This window comes from Siphateles boraxobius, unplaced genomic scaffold (assembly GCF_051911475.1).
Source record: "Siphateles boraxobius isolate OS27281-9 unplaced genomic scaffold, OSU_SipBor_1 1, whole genome shotgun sequence".
Classification (NCBI taxonomy): domain Eukaryota; kingdom Metazoa; phylum Chordata; class Actinopteri; order Cypriniformes; family Leuciscidae; genus Siphateles; species Siphateles boraxobius.
The window spans coordinates 23,089,780-23,104,852 of NW_027508699.1; the positions used below are offsets into that span (position 1 = coordinate 23,089,780).

The 15,073-nt window shown below is 38.6% G+C and overlaps 1 protein-coding gene across 3 annotated transcripts in view; it reads left to right on the plus strand.

The window, feature by feature from the left end:
* The window catches only part of dlgap1a (discs, large (Drosophila) homolog-associated protein 1a), a 126,521-nt gene that overhangs the window by 34,325 nt on the left and 77,123 nt on the right, over positions 1–15,073 (plus strand). The window lies entirely within an intron of this gene.

The following is a 15,073-nucleotide window of genomic DNA, read 5'->3' on the forward strand; positions in this document are numbered from 1 at the left end:
CTGACCCCTGGGGAACACCATTGAGAACCGGGCTAATCTCAGACCTATGGTCACCCATTGAGATGAACTGGGAACGCTCAGCAAAGTAGGACCGAAACCACTTCAAAGCTGTCCCCGACACACCAGACACTCTCTCAAGACGTGTAAGCATTAGACTGTGATCAACAGTGTCAAAAGCGGCTCTTAAATCTAAAAGAATGAGAATAGATGTTGCACCAGAGTCAGAAGCCATCAACAGATCATTGGTGACTTTAACCAGAGCCGTCTCAGTACTATGAAATTTACGGAATCCTGACTGAAGTGGTTCAAAGAGGTTATTACTTGTGAGATGTTTACACAAATGAGAGGCAACAATACGCTCAAGTATTTTTGCCAGAAACGGAAGGTTTGAAATAGGACGATAATTATTAAAATCATCCAGGGCAACATTCTCTTTTTTTGGTACTGGAGTAGTTATTACTTGCAAGGTTTGGGCAGACATCAAGAAAAAGTTCAATTGTATGCAAATTCTGAAAAAAAATGTAATAATTGTAATTCTTAAAAAAAATGACAAAAGCTGATATTACATCTGAATGTGGATTTGCTGATTTTTGTTGCAAGCACAGAGATTACAACTCTGATGTGGCATCGAATTGCTTTGTAAAAAGCAGGAAGGCATTAACAGGGCAACAAAACAAACCCCGTCAGCTTAGCTCAAACCAAAAACCTCTGTAGAATTTTCAATTAAAAACTTGAAGCACAGCCAGCTTGCAGTGATTCCATTAGCACCGGCTCTGGTGTGGAAGTGCAACGAGTGTGGTCTTGCACGGTTGCATCGGTGCTGTTGCATTAAGAATAGTTACATCACAATCAGGCTACGAGGTATGTGAATCATTAAAATGAAGCTAGAAAGTTTTGCGTGTGTCTTAAGAAAACTCTACAGCTTCCTGCTGTTTTTGTATTCATCGTTGTCGTAATGACAAAGTGTTATTACTTGAGATGGAACACTAGATTTGCTTTGCTCCAGGCCCCCACACTTGCACACTGGGCTTGTGTGACTCACTCAGGCGTCCAGAGGTGAGGAGAAGGTCTTGTGGGGTCAGAGGAAAAGCTCGGCAGGCGTGCCGCTGTGGGATTTAAGAGTGACACAGGCTTTGGGTCATTTGCTGCTCTAAATGAATTACTTACTGTGTGTGTAATGTGCGTGTGAAAAAGTGTCTTTTACTTAATTAAAACGATGTTTGTGTGTATGTCATTATGCTTTTTATGATTCTCTTGTGCCGCTGTCCCTTAAAGCTGACGTGTAGCTTATCTGGGCCTTAGAGAGACTAGAGGGTTGAACTAGGGTCACAGGGCTTGTGTGGTCACATGATTCCTAATAGGGGAGAATACAAGCCAATCTGTGATTGGCGAGAGACTGAGACTAAAGGCAGAAGTATGATTTGTGGGTAAGGTGAGTGTTCATAGTCTTATTTCAAAATTGTGGGACAAATCTGCCATTGTCTGTTTAATATGACAGTTTTACTCAAGCAATCCAGAACAAAAAACCGTTCATTCACCGTTTATATTTTACATCATTAACAAAGTGTCCTAATGTCTTTAACGAAGCAACACGTCATAATGCTGTCTCTTACTTGTATGTCTTTGTTTTCTCCTAGCAAGTTGTAAGCGAGACAAGTGGGGCTGCACAATTTGGGGAAAAAATAATATTGCTATTAGTCTGTCATATATTGTGATTTGAACGGCACTATAAAGCTTATATGTTTTTAACTTATTTGGTAGGGATCATATCATTATCTACATAGCCCAGCTGATTGGTTGCTGTTGCATCAGCGGCCAACGAGCTGCGGCTCATCATTCAAACCAATAACGGTGTGTTGCTGTTAGCAGTATGTAGCACGCCTTCCAGCAACCCTCTACCTTCCCCAGCACCACCTGTATAGATCTGCTACAGGGGTTAAATCATGTATGTTACATGTCTTACATGTACAGAATGTCTTATATGCTCACAGCAATGTCTGTGAATCTATTCGCAGTGGCAAGTCTCTGTACTTCCTCTGCAGCAGCAGCGTAGCAGATATATTCCGCCAAGAACAAATACATTAGCATTGCCATATCCATTACCATAACCATACCAATCTCCCGAGAGTTGTCATGACAAAAATCATTTAAATGCCAATTTTATAAATATATATTATTATAATTCATTAATAATAAGCTGTCTGAAAGGGATATCCAGGTACTAACACGAATTGTATCCAAAAAACATAAAACTATAGCTCTATGGTTAGCTCCAACTCACTCCAGAAATTAAATGCGCACCTCGACTCTCCTGTTTCCACCAAGACTGTTCGTCAGGAGCTCCTCATAGTCAAAAATATTTATGCTGCCAACAGTGCAAATCTTAGGATGTGGACAATGTGAAACATGTATTGTTCTCTGATATGTCCACCTTCACTGTCTTTGCCACATCCGTGGCATTTACGATTTTGGAGAAGCACCAAATAGGCTTAACACCCAGACTGTTGCTGCCCAGAGTAAAGCACGAGGGTGGATCAGGATCAGTGAAGGGTTGGGCTGCAATATCATGGGATTCCCTACTGTACTTGATGTGCGTGTCACTGGCATGGACTACCGAACCATTCTGGAGGTCCATGTGTGCAACTTATCGTTCAAACATTGTACCCTGAGGGGTGCCGTGTATCAACATGATAATGCACCAATACACACGGCAAGACTTGTGCCAGAATGGTTTGATGAACATCCTCCCATGGCCTGCACAGTCACCAGATCTAAATATTTGAGAGCCACTTTTGGGGTATTTTGTAGGAGCAAGTCAGCAAATGTTTTCCTCCACCAGCTTCACATAGTGACCAGGACACTGTTCTGTAGAGGAATTGCATCAAAATCCCTCTGGCCACAGTGAAGATGAAAGTATCGGTCATACCCAAGACGAACTGATGCTGTATTGGCCGCAAAAGGAGGCCCTACATCATACTAATAAATTGTAAAAAAAAAACAGGTGTTTGTTTCATTGTCCAACCCCTGTATATAAAATTGCCTATTACTTTAAAAAAAAATGAATAACTAGGCATTTTAATACCTCGCCCATTGTGGCATATCGTTTGTCCAAATTCTGGCATAACAGCATATTAATCCAAAAGTATAGTTCAGTTCTACTTTGCTTGTGTATCCACACAAATGAATGCATAGCCTTTCAAAGTATACTCCATTTGATAGCATGTGCAAACACATGCACGCTAGCAAAATCCTTATCAAGCAATGTCTGTTCGCTTGGTGGCCATATTTGCAACCATTAGCAGCTATTTTGGACTTCCAAGGCCACTTTTATTTAGAGGACGAAACTTATTCTGCCATATTTAGCATTGCACTTTCTCCCATTCATAGTAATATGACTGCACCATTTTTTTATCTAAAGCCTTTGACAATAGAAATACTCATCCTTGCCCAGTGTCTGTGCTAAAAGTTCTCCAAAAGTAATGAGCAATAAAATGTTGTACTCATTTAAACTATAGTTGGCGGATCTTTTAATCCCCTCACACAAGCACTTGTCAACATAGTGTCTATAGTTGTTACTGTCATCAGTAGTTTGTTGTTGTTGTTCTGTCTCCTCTGTATCCTTTCTGACTGTTAAACAACAGCCCAGACAAGTGCATACTCTGTAAATATCAAATATGTTCTGATGTGGCTGTACCACATCATGCCATTTGCTGTGTAAATGGAAAATTCCTTGTCACTGGAATCGTGTTGCATTGAATTGTTTGGACAGAGTATTTGTTTGATTGTTGTGAAGATTCCACTTGGCCTCCTTCTAAAGTAATAAGTCTTATGCAGAGGTTATTCAGGAAGGTGTGTGCATCTCTTTGTCTCAGAGCGTCGGCAGTGATGATGTGCTGGAAGGCTGGCGTCAGTGAGGTGCCAGTCTGCACGCCTACTTGGTGGCCAGGCAGAGCACAGTGCCGGGGGTGGTGCGCTCGCTTACTCATCTCTAACTGCTGGAAAACCAATCTCATTTAGCCTCTACATATAGATATTTATGTGTCCACAGTCATACTTACCCTAGCATAGCATCTGTAATGGAATTATCCATGCATAAATGTGATCGCACCATGGTACAGTATGAATGCCATATCATGATATTTAAAAGGTAGCCTCAAGGAGTCCAGTTTTGTCGGATTATCATCGCCCCTTCTGGTAAATGTCAAAAAGCATTTTTCTCCATTGATGGCCATTGAAAATGAACAAAGTATTTTATTTTCAAACAACATACACATGTACACTACTGTTCTTTTTTTCTATTTAAAATAAATGTGGTTCTTTTTAACTTTCTATTCAGCAAAGAATTCACGGTTTACACAAAAAAGGACAAGCATTTTCAATATTGGTAAAACATGATAAATGTTTCTTGAGCACCAAATCAGCATATTACAAATGATTTCTGATAGAGATGCACCGATATGAAAATGTTGTCCGATACGGATACCCGCTAATTAATCAATGCTGTATTGGAAGGTCAATGGAATTGAAATGAAATGCATTTAAAAATCATTGTAGTATCCAACAAAATAATCCAACTGTCAAGGTACCACATCCAAAAAGAATAGTGGCACCGGGGTACTTTTTCTTTCTCGGCTAGTTTTAATTTCTATCATTTTTCTTGTCAATGCATAAAGACATAACAGAAGAGTCTTTTAGGAAGTTGTTCTCATTCTTTAGCTAAATGAGAAATTGCATGATTTCGGCAAGTAGATGAAATGTAAGATGCATATGAATCTGGCATTATTTTTTGAGCTGAAGTGTAGAGGCGATTGCCAGCTTTGTCTGAATGCTGAATGACACGGTTCTAGCAGTGCAGTGCTCTCATGAGCCGCTCCAGTGACTACTCTCCATGAGAGGCCTCCATTTTCGTCCTCATGCAGTTTTAGCTGAGAGGCCCATTGATCCTGAAATCACTGAGCACTTCCCTCTGAAGAGGTCGTGGGCTGTCTCTCTTTACACCTGTTGTTGGCGCATGCAGACCATTTCACCATTAAAGTGATTGAACTTTTAATATTTAAATAAGCATTTTTTATGTTATCTGTTAGAAATAGAGCAAGCACTATGGGTGGATTTATTTTATCCTATTGATATTAGTATTTTTATTTTCTCATCCCTTTTAAGCCTCTTGTTCGTCTTCTCTAATGTTATCTTCCTTTCTGCTTTTCTTAGACCACCTCTATATCTTCAGCTCTTTCAGTGCCCAACCTTTCTTCTTCTCCTCTTCCTCCTGTTCTCTTTTTATTCTCTTCTTCTTTTACCAACTCCACATTTTCTCAGTCCTTGAACACCGGTCTTTGGGTTTTCACACATGAGTCATGACCCGTTTAAAGGAGAACTCCGGCGCAAAATGAACCTGTGGTGTAATAACACATCGGTACCGAGTCGACTGTTCTCTGGGATTTGTTTTCATGATAATCGAGTGTAAAGAGTTTTATCTCTAAAAACTGTGTAGTTTATAACGCTAGTATATGGGGCATATAATAAGTAAAAAGAGATTGCTAGTTAATACCACTAACAAGGCTCAAAATAGCCTCACACTAACGCGGTAGCTTAATGAGGGTCTCTACTTACAAACCGAAGCACTGAGAACTTTGTAAGTGTACAGACAGTTTAATAATAATATACTTTATAAAGACAGTACCATCGCGTATACAGGCAGGAGCCATCTTTGAGAAACAGAAACTCGACCAGTCGAACCACTAACGCCGTCTTAAGTGAGCTGAACTGTGAGATTGCAAGTCACAGTTCAGCTCGTAGCACGGCGTTCGTGGTTCGACTGGTCGAGACTGTTTCCCAAAGATGGCTCCGTGTGTGTGTGTGTGTGTGTGTGTGTGTATGAACACAGAATACATTGTGTAATGAAATAGCAATGACCATCTAATGAAATGGTGCTAATGAGCAACAAGAAGGCATATGGATCATTTAAACCGCCAAAGATTCAGCCACCTGACAAACTGACTGACTGAACACTGACTGACTGAACAAGCTCCTTAGCAAATTATTCAGTTTCAATTATGTCTCACTCCCACACACATATACATGCTGAAGTTAGCTATAACCTGCTGAAAGGTGAAGAACAAAGCACATGAAAAACTATCAGTGTTCCTTAGTGATGCGTTTCAAATTTGGGTTCACACCAGTGTCATTGTGTCAGTGAAAGCATCCTGTTAGTGATGTTTGTTTCAAAAGCCCATTTTTTTCAGCTCTTTGAACATTATGCATTATGTATGGAATTTCACATTTAAGTACTAGCCTATAAGTATCAGTGCTAATATATAAGCATCTGTGCTGCAAAGTAAGTCACTTAGCAAATAGATGATGAGACAGTAGAGGTATTGATGCTTTTCGTCTTTCATCTGTGACACATGATCAGGCTGGGTGTCAGATGAACTGTGCAGTGCTGTGGGATATGAGCTGCTGTAGACTGAAATGAGGTCCAGATAGCGTGGGTGAGGCACTACTCAAACACTTATTTACTTGATATGCACAATGAGGTGGTTATTGTATCCGTTACTGCTAACTGTTTATAAGGACATTTCACTATGAAACTGCATCGACTTAGTAAGTATTAGCCACCTTTTTCAGTAGCACTAATAGAGTTACATAAATAAATGCAAGGTATTGTACAGTTAATTGTTAGAAACATTTAATATTTTAGCTGTCTTGCATCTTCAAGTGTGCAAATTTGTTTGTACAGAAAAATTACAGCTAAAACAAAATTTTTCAAAACACGGCTTTGTTTGTTTGAGTTTCCCGACCAGCATGGCTTAGCAACATTGTATCAACCATTGTAAGTTTGGAGTTGGGACTATATGTTTGACGTGACTATATGATTGTGTGAAAGTAATGTCCATATATAGCAGTAATATACAGCTGTAAGATAATCCAAGTGATGAATCATTTATTCAGATAAGCAGGCACAATGAACAAGTCTGTTTGAATATTTAATCTTAGTTTGGTGACACCAGGAGCATAGTTCAGTAGAAACATAGAATTTATTAATTAATTATATACATCATGCATTCTGAGCTTTTATAAGCACTATGCTAAGTTTCCGTACAAACTGAACGGACCAATTATCTGCGCAATATGAGTGAAGCCCAGTTGTTTAAAGGGTTAATTCACCCAAAAATAAAAATGATCCCATAATTTACTCGCCCTTGAGCCTTGATCGGTGTATATGACTTTCTTCTTAAATGAGATTTTAAACCCCATAAAAGTAATCCATATGGCTTCAGGGGGTTAATAAAGGCCTTCTGAAGTGAAGCGATGTGTTTTTGTAAGAAAAATATCCATATTTATAACTTTACAAACTAGAATCGCTGGCTTCCGGTAACGGCCGTACGTGAGTCGACCGAAGAGTGACCTCTGACCCGACGCGTGACGTATTGAAGAACGCAGATGATAGAGCAAAACAAAACACCAGTCACGAATTAGAAGTCTAAAATGAGAATTTTTAAAGAGAAATGTCAGAGAAGCTTGAGTTTGTTGCCCAGCCCTATTTGTTGAACCGAGGCGTCTATACTCTCACCTAAGCTTACGCTACTCCTACATCCTGTGTCATAAGCCAGATCTTGACTCTCGTGAACGCTCGGATGGACGTTACCACTCTTGTTGTTGTAGACTTTATAATAGATAATGTGTAACAAAATTTTTTTTTCTTTCCCTCAATCATCCACAAATTTGTTTGCCTGTTTTTTTTTTATACAGGAGAAAAAATTACTTTAGTAGTAGTGCCACGGAGCCAGTAATCAATCAATCCAATTTTATTTGACTATAATATTTGACTCATCTCGATTCCCTGAGCCCTGATGTCACCTTCAATCCCTCTTCCCAAATACCGACAGCATGTGTTTTTATCAGTAAAATTTCAAACAAATTGGCCTGTGAGAAAAAAACCCACAGATCTGTACAGATGATGCATGTTGCCAGAGCTCTGATGTCTGTAAAGTGAGGCGTGATAACTCTGCTGTTGAGAATACCTCTTCTCAGTTTCTCTTTTACTCTCCCTCTCTCTGGCTACGTTCACACTGCAGGCTGAAACAACCCAATTCCGATTTTTTTTGCCCCTATGCGATCTGTATCTGATCTTTTCATGACAGTCTGAACGACACAGATCCGATATTTTCAAATGTGACCCAGGCCACTTGGGTATGTGGTCCAAATCCGATATGTGTCCGATCTTTTGAAATGCGACTTCAATCTGAACAGCTAGGTCACATGTATCTGACCCACACGTCATTGATATGCGACAAACATCATAATTCTGCGTTGAAGTAGGCGGGAATGAGAAGATAAACAACAACTATGGCGGACGATGCTGAGACCAGTCAATGGAAGGGAAGCGAGGTTTCTGATTTAATTAATATTTGGGGGGACAGCTCTATTCAGGCCATTCTACTTCCGCAAACAACAAGTGACGTCGTTGACCGTTGAGTACTTTTCTGCGCATGCGGGTCATTTCACGTTCACGTTCACACAGGAGATCACAAAAGGTCGAATTTAATTGGAAATGTGTACGGCCTTGCAAAAAAATCGGATTTAAAAAAAAAATCTGAATTGAGAAATAAGCACCTGCAGTGTGAACGAGGCCTCTGTCTCTCTCTGACCTGCTGTATACTCCACCCCTTCCGCTCAAAGACTAATGCAATAAATGACAAATGAATTAACTTTAAAGATCAGCTATCTTGTTCTATCAGGGTGCTGTTGCTAAGCCTCATTCTACTGCCAGTATAGGGTAGTTGTGTTTCAAACACATCCATGGGTACTGAGGTACTATATGCAACATATAGAAAGGATTACATTTTGTTAATTCATTTTTCAACTATAGAAACATTTACTGAATGGAAAACATTTATAAATCTTCCAGGCAGCTTTAATCACAACTGGTTTTAAAACAACAGTAGCTATGTTCACAATTCCCACTCTGAATTTCAAAATGAGTTTGACTGCTGTGTGAAGAACAGCAATCTGAGCTGCTCTAAAAGTGAGCATATTGCATTACCATGGGTTAGTCAGTTGCCAGGTAGCCTGAGGCGGTGCCATATATCAGTGAGACTGGCTGCTCGGGCTCCTGGCCTCTCCGGCGCTCAGCGTTCCCACCACGTCCCTGCTTTGATATTACTTCTCACAGCAGCCCACATCATGATAATGGATGTAGACTCATTCATTATCTCCATCAATCACATGCGCTTACACACAGGAGCTGGGTGTAAGAAGAGCCTCTAGTATGAAGACTGAGAATAGCGGACAATTGAATTAGGCTAAGCTCTATATGTGGCCTGTCAAGATAGTAATTATCCTATATCAGTGTGGCATGAACGGAAAAGGTCATCTTAAGTAGATCTACGGCTGGTGAATATCTGTGTTTTTGTGGTTTAGCAATGAAATACTGAGATATTGAAAAGAAGTACAATGTGCTTTTTAGTCAAGGACATTATGAGAGGTTGTTCATGTGTGTGAGTGTATTCCACATACTGTATGCTAATAGATACCTCCATAGTAAATAGTTTGTTTGTGCCTAATGCGCTGGACAGCATAAGTGGTCTTTATGCAAAGTAACATCAGCACTTTATTAAGTATGAAAATACTGTAAACACCCAATCGCAGCAAAGAGAAGTTCAAACACACATTATAAACCAGGTCTAAATATATGTAATTATTTTGAGTAACAAGACTCTTCTTTCAGGGGTGTTTCTGCTAAGGAATGTAATGTAATTTAATTTAATTTCACCTTTGTAACACCATAATTTCTGGTGAAGTCCCATTTGAAATAAATTTTAAATGCCTTGACACATCTGTGATCGAGATGTTTTTTACATGTAGTACACATCGGTGTCTGGCAGCATTAATATATTTATGGTGTGTTTTAAAGACTAATAATCAGACTGTTAAGAATAGTAATAAAAGTAGTTCAACATCAACATATTATTGTAACCAGTGGTGTAGTCTAGTTTTTTGTAGTGAGTATACTGTTATATACCAGCCCAAGCCCCCCGTACCCCCTCGCCCCCTCTCCATCCAACCAACCCCCCCCCCCCCCCCCCCCCCCCCCCGCACCACCAACACCACCCATTTTCTACTGTTTAGTGTTAATCGCCATCTAACTCAGCCAGTAAAGAGCTACATTTAGCCTTAGATGTTATATGAATATGGTCCCTGAAGCACAGGTTTTATCAGCTGACAATTAAAAGACTTAAACATTATAAGCACAAATAAAAATTTACTTTTTAAAAACTTGTGTGATATTCTTTTAAAATTATGTTTTAATAGATTTGATTATTATTATTTTTAAAAGTAGCCTACATCTTACTGTGCAATTTCTTTCATAATTCCCTCGAGTTACTTTATTTATCTCTACAAACTTTTATTTTGGTGGGTTGTAAATTAAAGACATTTGAGCTTCTGTGTGTTTAAATAAACTATTATTATTATTATTAGGCCTACTTGAAGTATACTCTACTGTGCAATAGTAATATATTTCTGTTTTATTTTCTTCAAGCTATACAAAACTTTGATTTTCACAGGTTGTAATGAAGACTTTAAAGTTTGTGAGTGTGTATATGATACGAATGAATGACGATAGATTAGAAATTCTTGTGAAGTGACTCATAAAAGCTCTGCAATGAAGTTCAAATGTGTGCATGTCCTCCTCATAGACGCTGAAAACACCACGAGTGTCACGCGCGCGTCAGTGTGTTGTAGAGCACACATTGAGCGCTCATTCACAGAAACACGCAGAACATTCAGAGTTTATTTCAATAAAGCAGTCTTTTTGCGCTTTAATATTCATAGACACTTAGTACATATCGATATTTGATTCATTGTATATCATTACTTTTGATTTATTCATTCAAAAATGGCCAAATTGCGTGACGTTCCGCTTTACAGAAGTTACATTTGTTGCTGGATTCCGCGATTCGATCCGTGTCGCTGCGCAAACACAAACGTCACGGCGGGGTGAAATTATGAATGAAAGTTCTTTCACAAAATTATGTTGTTACGTTTACGAATCCTCACGCTTTTTAAAGTGGGTATACGGAGATCTTTGACATTTCCTAGTGGGCATACGGAAATCCTTGACATTTTCTAGTGGGTATACGGCGTATACCTGCGTATCACGTAGACTACACCACTGATTGTAACTGAAGTATGGTAGTTATTATTTTTGAAGCATTTTTAAAATATGAAACAAGTATGTTACTATGAGCATGAAGTATATTATAGCTTTATTAGTATTGTTTTTATTGTTAGTGTTTTGTTAGTATTGATAGTATGTTGCTCCATATATCTTAAAAGAAACATGGATGAGGATGTTGTTGAGCTGCTTTACACACTCACTGTGATGTTCAGCCCTCAAATGATCCACTACCAGTACACAGCGATAGCCAATTGAGAGGTTGTTTAAGGACTTAATTTGTGTACAGTATGTATCACTTTAAGAAAAAGTGTTCTCTCTGTAATAACTCTGGATCACCAATGGGATCTATAGAGAGGGTACAGGGCAGAAAACCTCCATATATTCAGTTCAGCTGGGAAATCAAGACAGCGCTTCCCACTCATTGCGTCTCACACTCAGCCGACAGTTTACCCGTTTGTGTTACGAAGTTTCATAAAAGATAACATCTAATGATCAAAGCCAATGATGCTCGTCTGTGTGAATAATGATGCAGAGGAAACAGCTCGTCTTGAGCTGCATCCGGAGGCTCAGGAATAGCCCGCTTAATCATACAAACACTCATTTTATTGTGTCTGTGTGTGTGCTATCTCATGACAAATCCATGGCTCTCTCTAATGCTCTGACGACTGTTACTGTGGAGGATCTCATAAAGAGTTCAAGAAAATCATAATATTGATCTGATATCTTCCTGTGGAGTTCATAAGGGCCTTTGGAGTCTCAGTTAAATGACATGACAGAGTGTTGTCCTTGAAGTGCCGTGAATATTTTTTTATTTTGATGGCTGGATTGTTTCATTGCAGTTCTTTCAAGGCACGTTTTTATTGATATTTCTCAAATATTTTGGTTAGAGATTTTGATTTCAACCCAAAGTGTTACTTTTCTGAAATTAATTAATATAAACAGATTTGTTTTGTAGGTAGTTTTAGCTTTTGTGTATTTAGCTTTTGTGTATTTTGTGCATTTTTTTTATTAAAATTAAAATGATTAAATAAATGTAAAAATTCAAGTTTGGAAACCTCGATTCAAATTATTTTCTTTATCAGCCTTTTGTCTTGTTGTCCAGTAAAATACCTGAACATCCCTTAAAAGAAGATAAATGTAATTGGAAAGCAAAATAACTTAATATATTGAGACTTTTAAAATACAACTTGAATATATATAATTAAATTTAGTGAGGTTTATGATTAAACTTGAATCTAAAGGTATATATTCCATTACAAATGTCATCCATAAAAATACACTTTTCACAACTTTTTATTTTATTTCCTTAAAGGTCCCATATTGTCAACTGAAATTCCCTGGCTTTTTTCATGATAACATAGGTCTAGGGGCTATGTAACTACATATACATTTCAAAACCGTCAATCCACAGACAAATGCACACAGCCTGCATAAAGTAGCTGTGCCTTTTCACGAGCCGTTGTGACTTCCGTAAAAAGCTGACGTCAGAACTACTCGGTGACCACCTTCAGTCACCACCCCGAGCACTACCCACCGTCCCTCCATCTTTTTGTGCAACCCCAGACAACATCGTTGCTGAGCAACAACAACACGGAAACATGTCGTGAAAACACTGTTCAGTCGATGGATTTCAGGAAACTACATCATTGCACAGGCTTCCGAACAACATTAATATAAGAGACCAGTGGCTAATGTTTATTTATTCGGAAATACCACAGCAATTTAGTTCGACCTTAACCGTCTGTTTCTGCACATTTCAAAAGTGATTGTTTTATGTTACATTATGGAACCAGCATAATCTGAAATGATAGTTTGTAAACGGATATGCAACACCGACGTGTTGTTTTCTACAGTCTATGGTTGCCACAAGCTTTGATAGAATATCTGTTGGAAACAAGACAAAATGCGTTTATTTGTTTTCCTAAGTTACAGATACCGACCCTGTCTCTGTGTCTTTTGTTTTTGCTAACAGAAACTAAGGTTTAGTGTACTTGCATGGGTAACTTTATGTCAAAAGTCTGAGTTTGTTTACAGACAGTTTAAATTAGCATTAACGTTAAATCATTGTGCATCATTGATGTAATGGTAATCATAATACTCTTACAATAACGCCGAAAGTAAAAAAAAAATAAATTACCATTCTGAAACATCCTTTTGTAAGCGCGTTTGAGGAGGGGGTTGGCTGCCTCCTGTCGCAGCAGGCTACAGCATACATTACCCTAGTTACCTGTGGTTGGCCTGGCCGTGCGTCACTCAGAAAACAACAGGCCAATCAGAAGAGAGGCTCATGAATATTAATTAAACAGGCCAAAATCGACCTGTTCTTAGTAGAGTTCCTGAGAAAGGAGCTGTAAAAATATATTGAGATGGTTTTTGGTACTAATACCGCAAATATATATTCTTAAGGACATCAAAACCTAAAATAAAACTCCAGTAAGGTGTACAATATGGACCTTTAAACGCATAATATGTAAGATTTTTGCATTTTTGCAAAGTATACAAAAAACAACAAGCACAGTGTTATATATTTTGTTAAATTGTATACTTACGTTATCCCAATTGTTACCAACAATGTTTAATTCCAGATAAATTCGCAGTTATAACCAGTGTAATGGCCCGTGTCATTGCGTCGCCTTTCAGTGGCGTACACACAGAGTGAAGCGAACACATAGAGTGGCGTAATAACATAACTTTTAACACACTCAAATGTATATTAGTATGATTGTTTTGACCAAGTAAAATAGCATTGCGTTACCCCACAATTTTAATTAACCAAATAAAGTGACCTGTATAAGTAGTAGTATTGTTTCATTAGAATGAGATAATGTGAATTTAAGTGATCAAATGGAACTAAAATAAAGTTCAAGTTTAGGAAGAAGGAGGCAGGAACCAGTAAACGCTTAATTGTAAGTTTAATTGTGTAATAGACATAAACAACATAACAAAAGAAGCGGTAGTGGCAAACTACGGCATGCAAGTATAATAAAAACTGCAACGTAAAATGTCCCAGGCCTGGTCCTCTCTCGCCCTTCAATGCCGTTTTTGTATCCTTCCGGAGCTCCTCCATGGGACTCGAGGCCGGTGTGTCTTGCAGGTATCTCTCATTAGCATTCTTTCCACCATTCTCCTCCTCTCGACCCCAACCTGATTCATGCCACAGTAACGTTGGATAAACTTTAGTACATCAGCTCATCCAGCAACAAGATTTCTGTCTGACTCCCATCAGATTGCTTTCCGTCCTCTGTGGAGTTGAAGTCGACAACTCCCATGATTCCATGCTCATTCACGGCGTCATCAAGCTACGCCGTTGTTATTGTTTTAAATAAGAAACCTCTAATGGGGAAACTTACATGCTGTTCCTTTGAAATGTGTTACTGTTAAACAGTTATTTTAATCAATTTGCAGCTCATATAATATTACTATATTTTAAATCTCTAATAAGGTCTGTATGTTTAACAAAGCAAAATTCTGCTGCCTGCTTTGATACAGATCCACAAACTGTAATTTCAAATACCGAATTGTTGCGTGATTGACTAGATCTGTTGAACTACACTGCACTTAGAAATTCTGAGTGGTCTGAAACCTGTTTCCTTTAAAAGTTCCCAAGTGTATTTCCAAGAAGCAATGTCTACCTCGCTGTAATGCACTTTTTATTTCTTCAGTCATGTTTGTTTACAAGCCTATCTTTTGTCTGCAAGCCTGTAAAGAGTGTGGCAGGAATGAATCTTCTGCTCATTCTCTCTCACCCCATGTGTTTGAAGTCTCAAAGCTCCACCATCTTAGCCTTCAGCCCTCTCTTTCTGTCTTCATCTTGGATGATAAACAGACACCTACTTCTAATGAGAACCATAAAGCCACCATTTTATTCTTCTCTTGCTCAAATTAGGTAGCAGT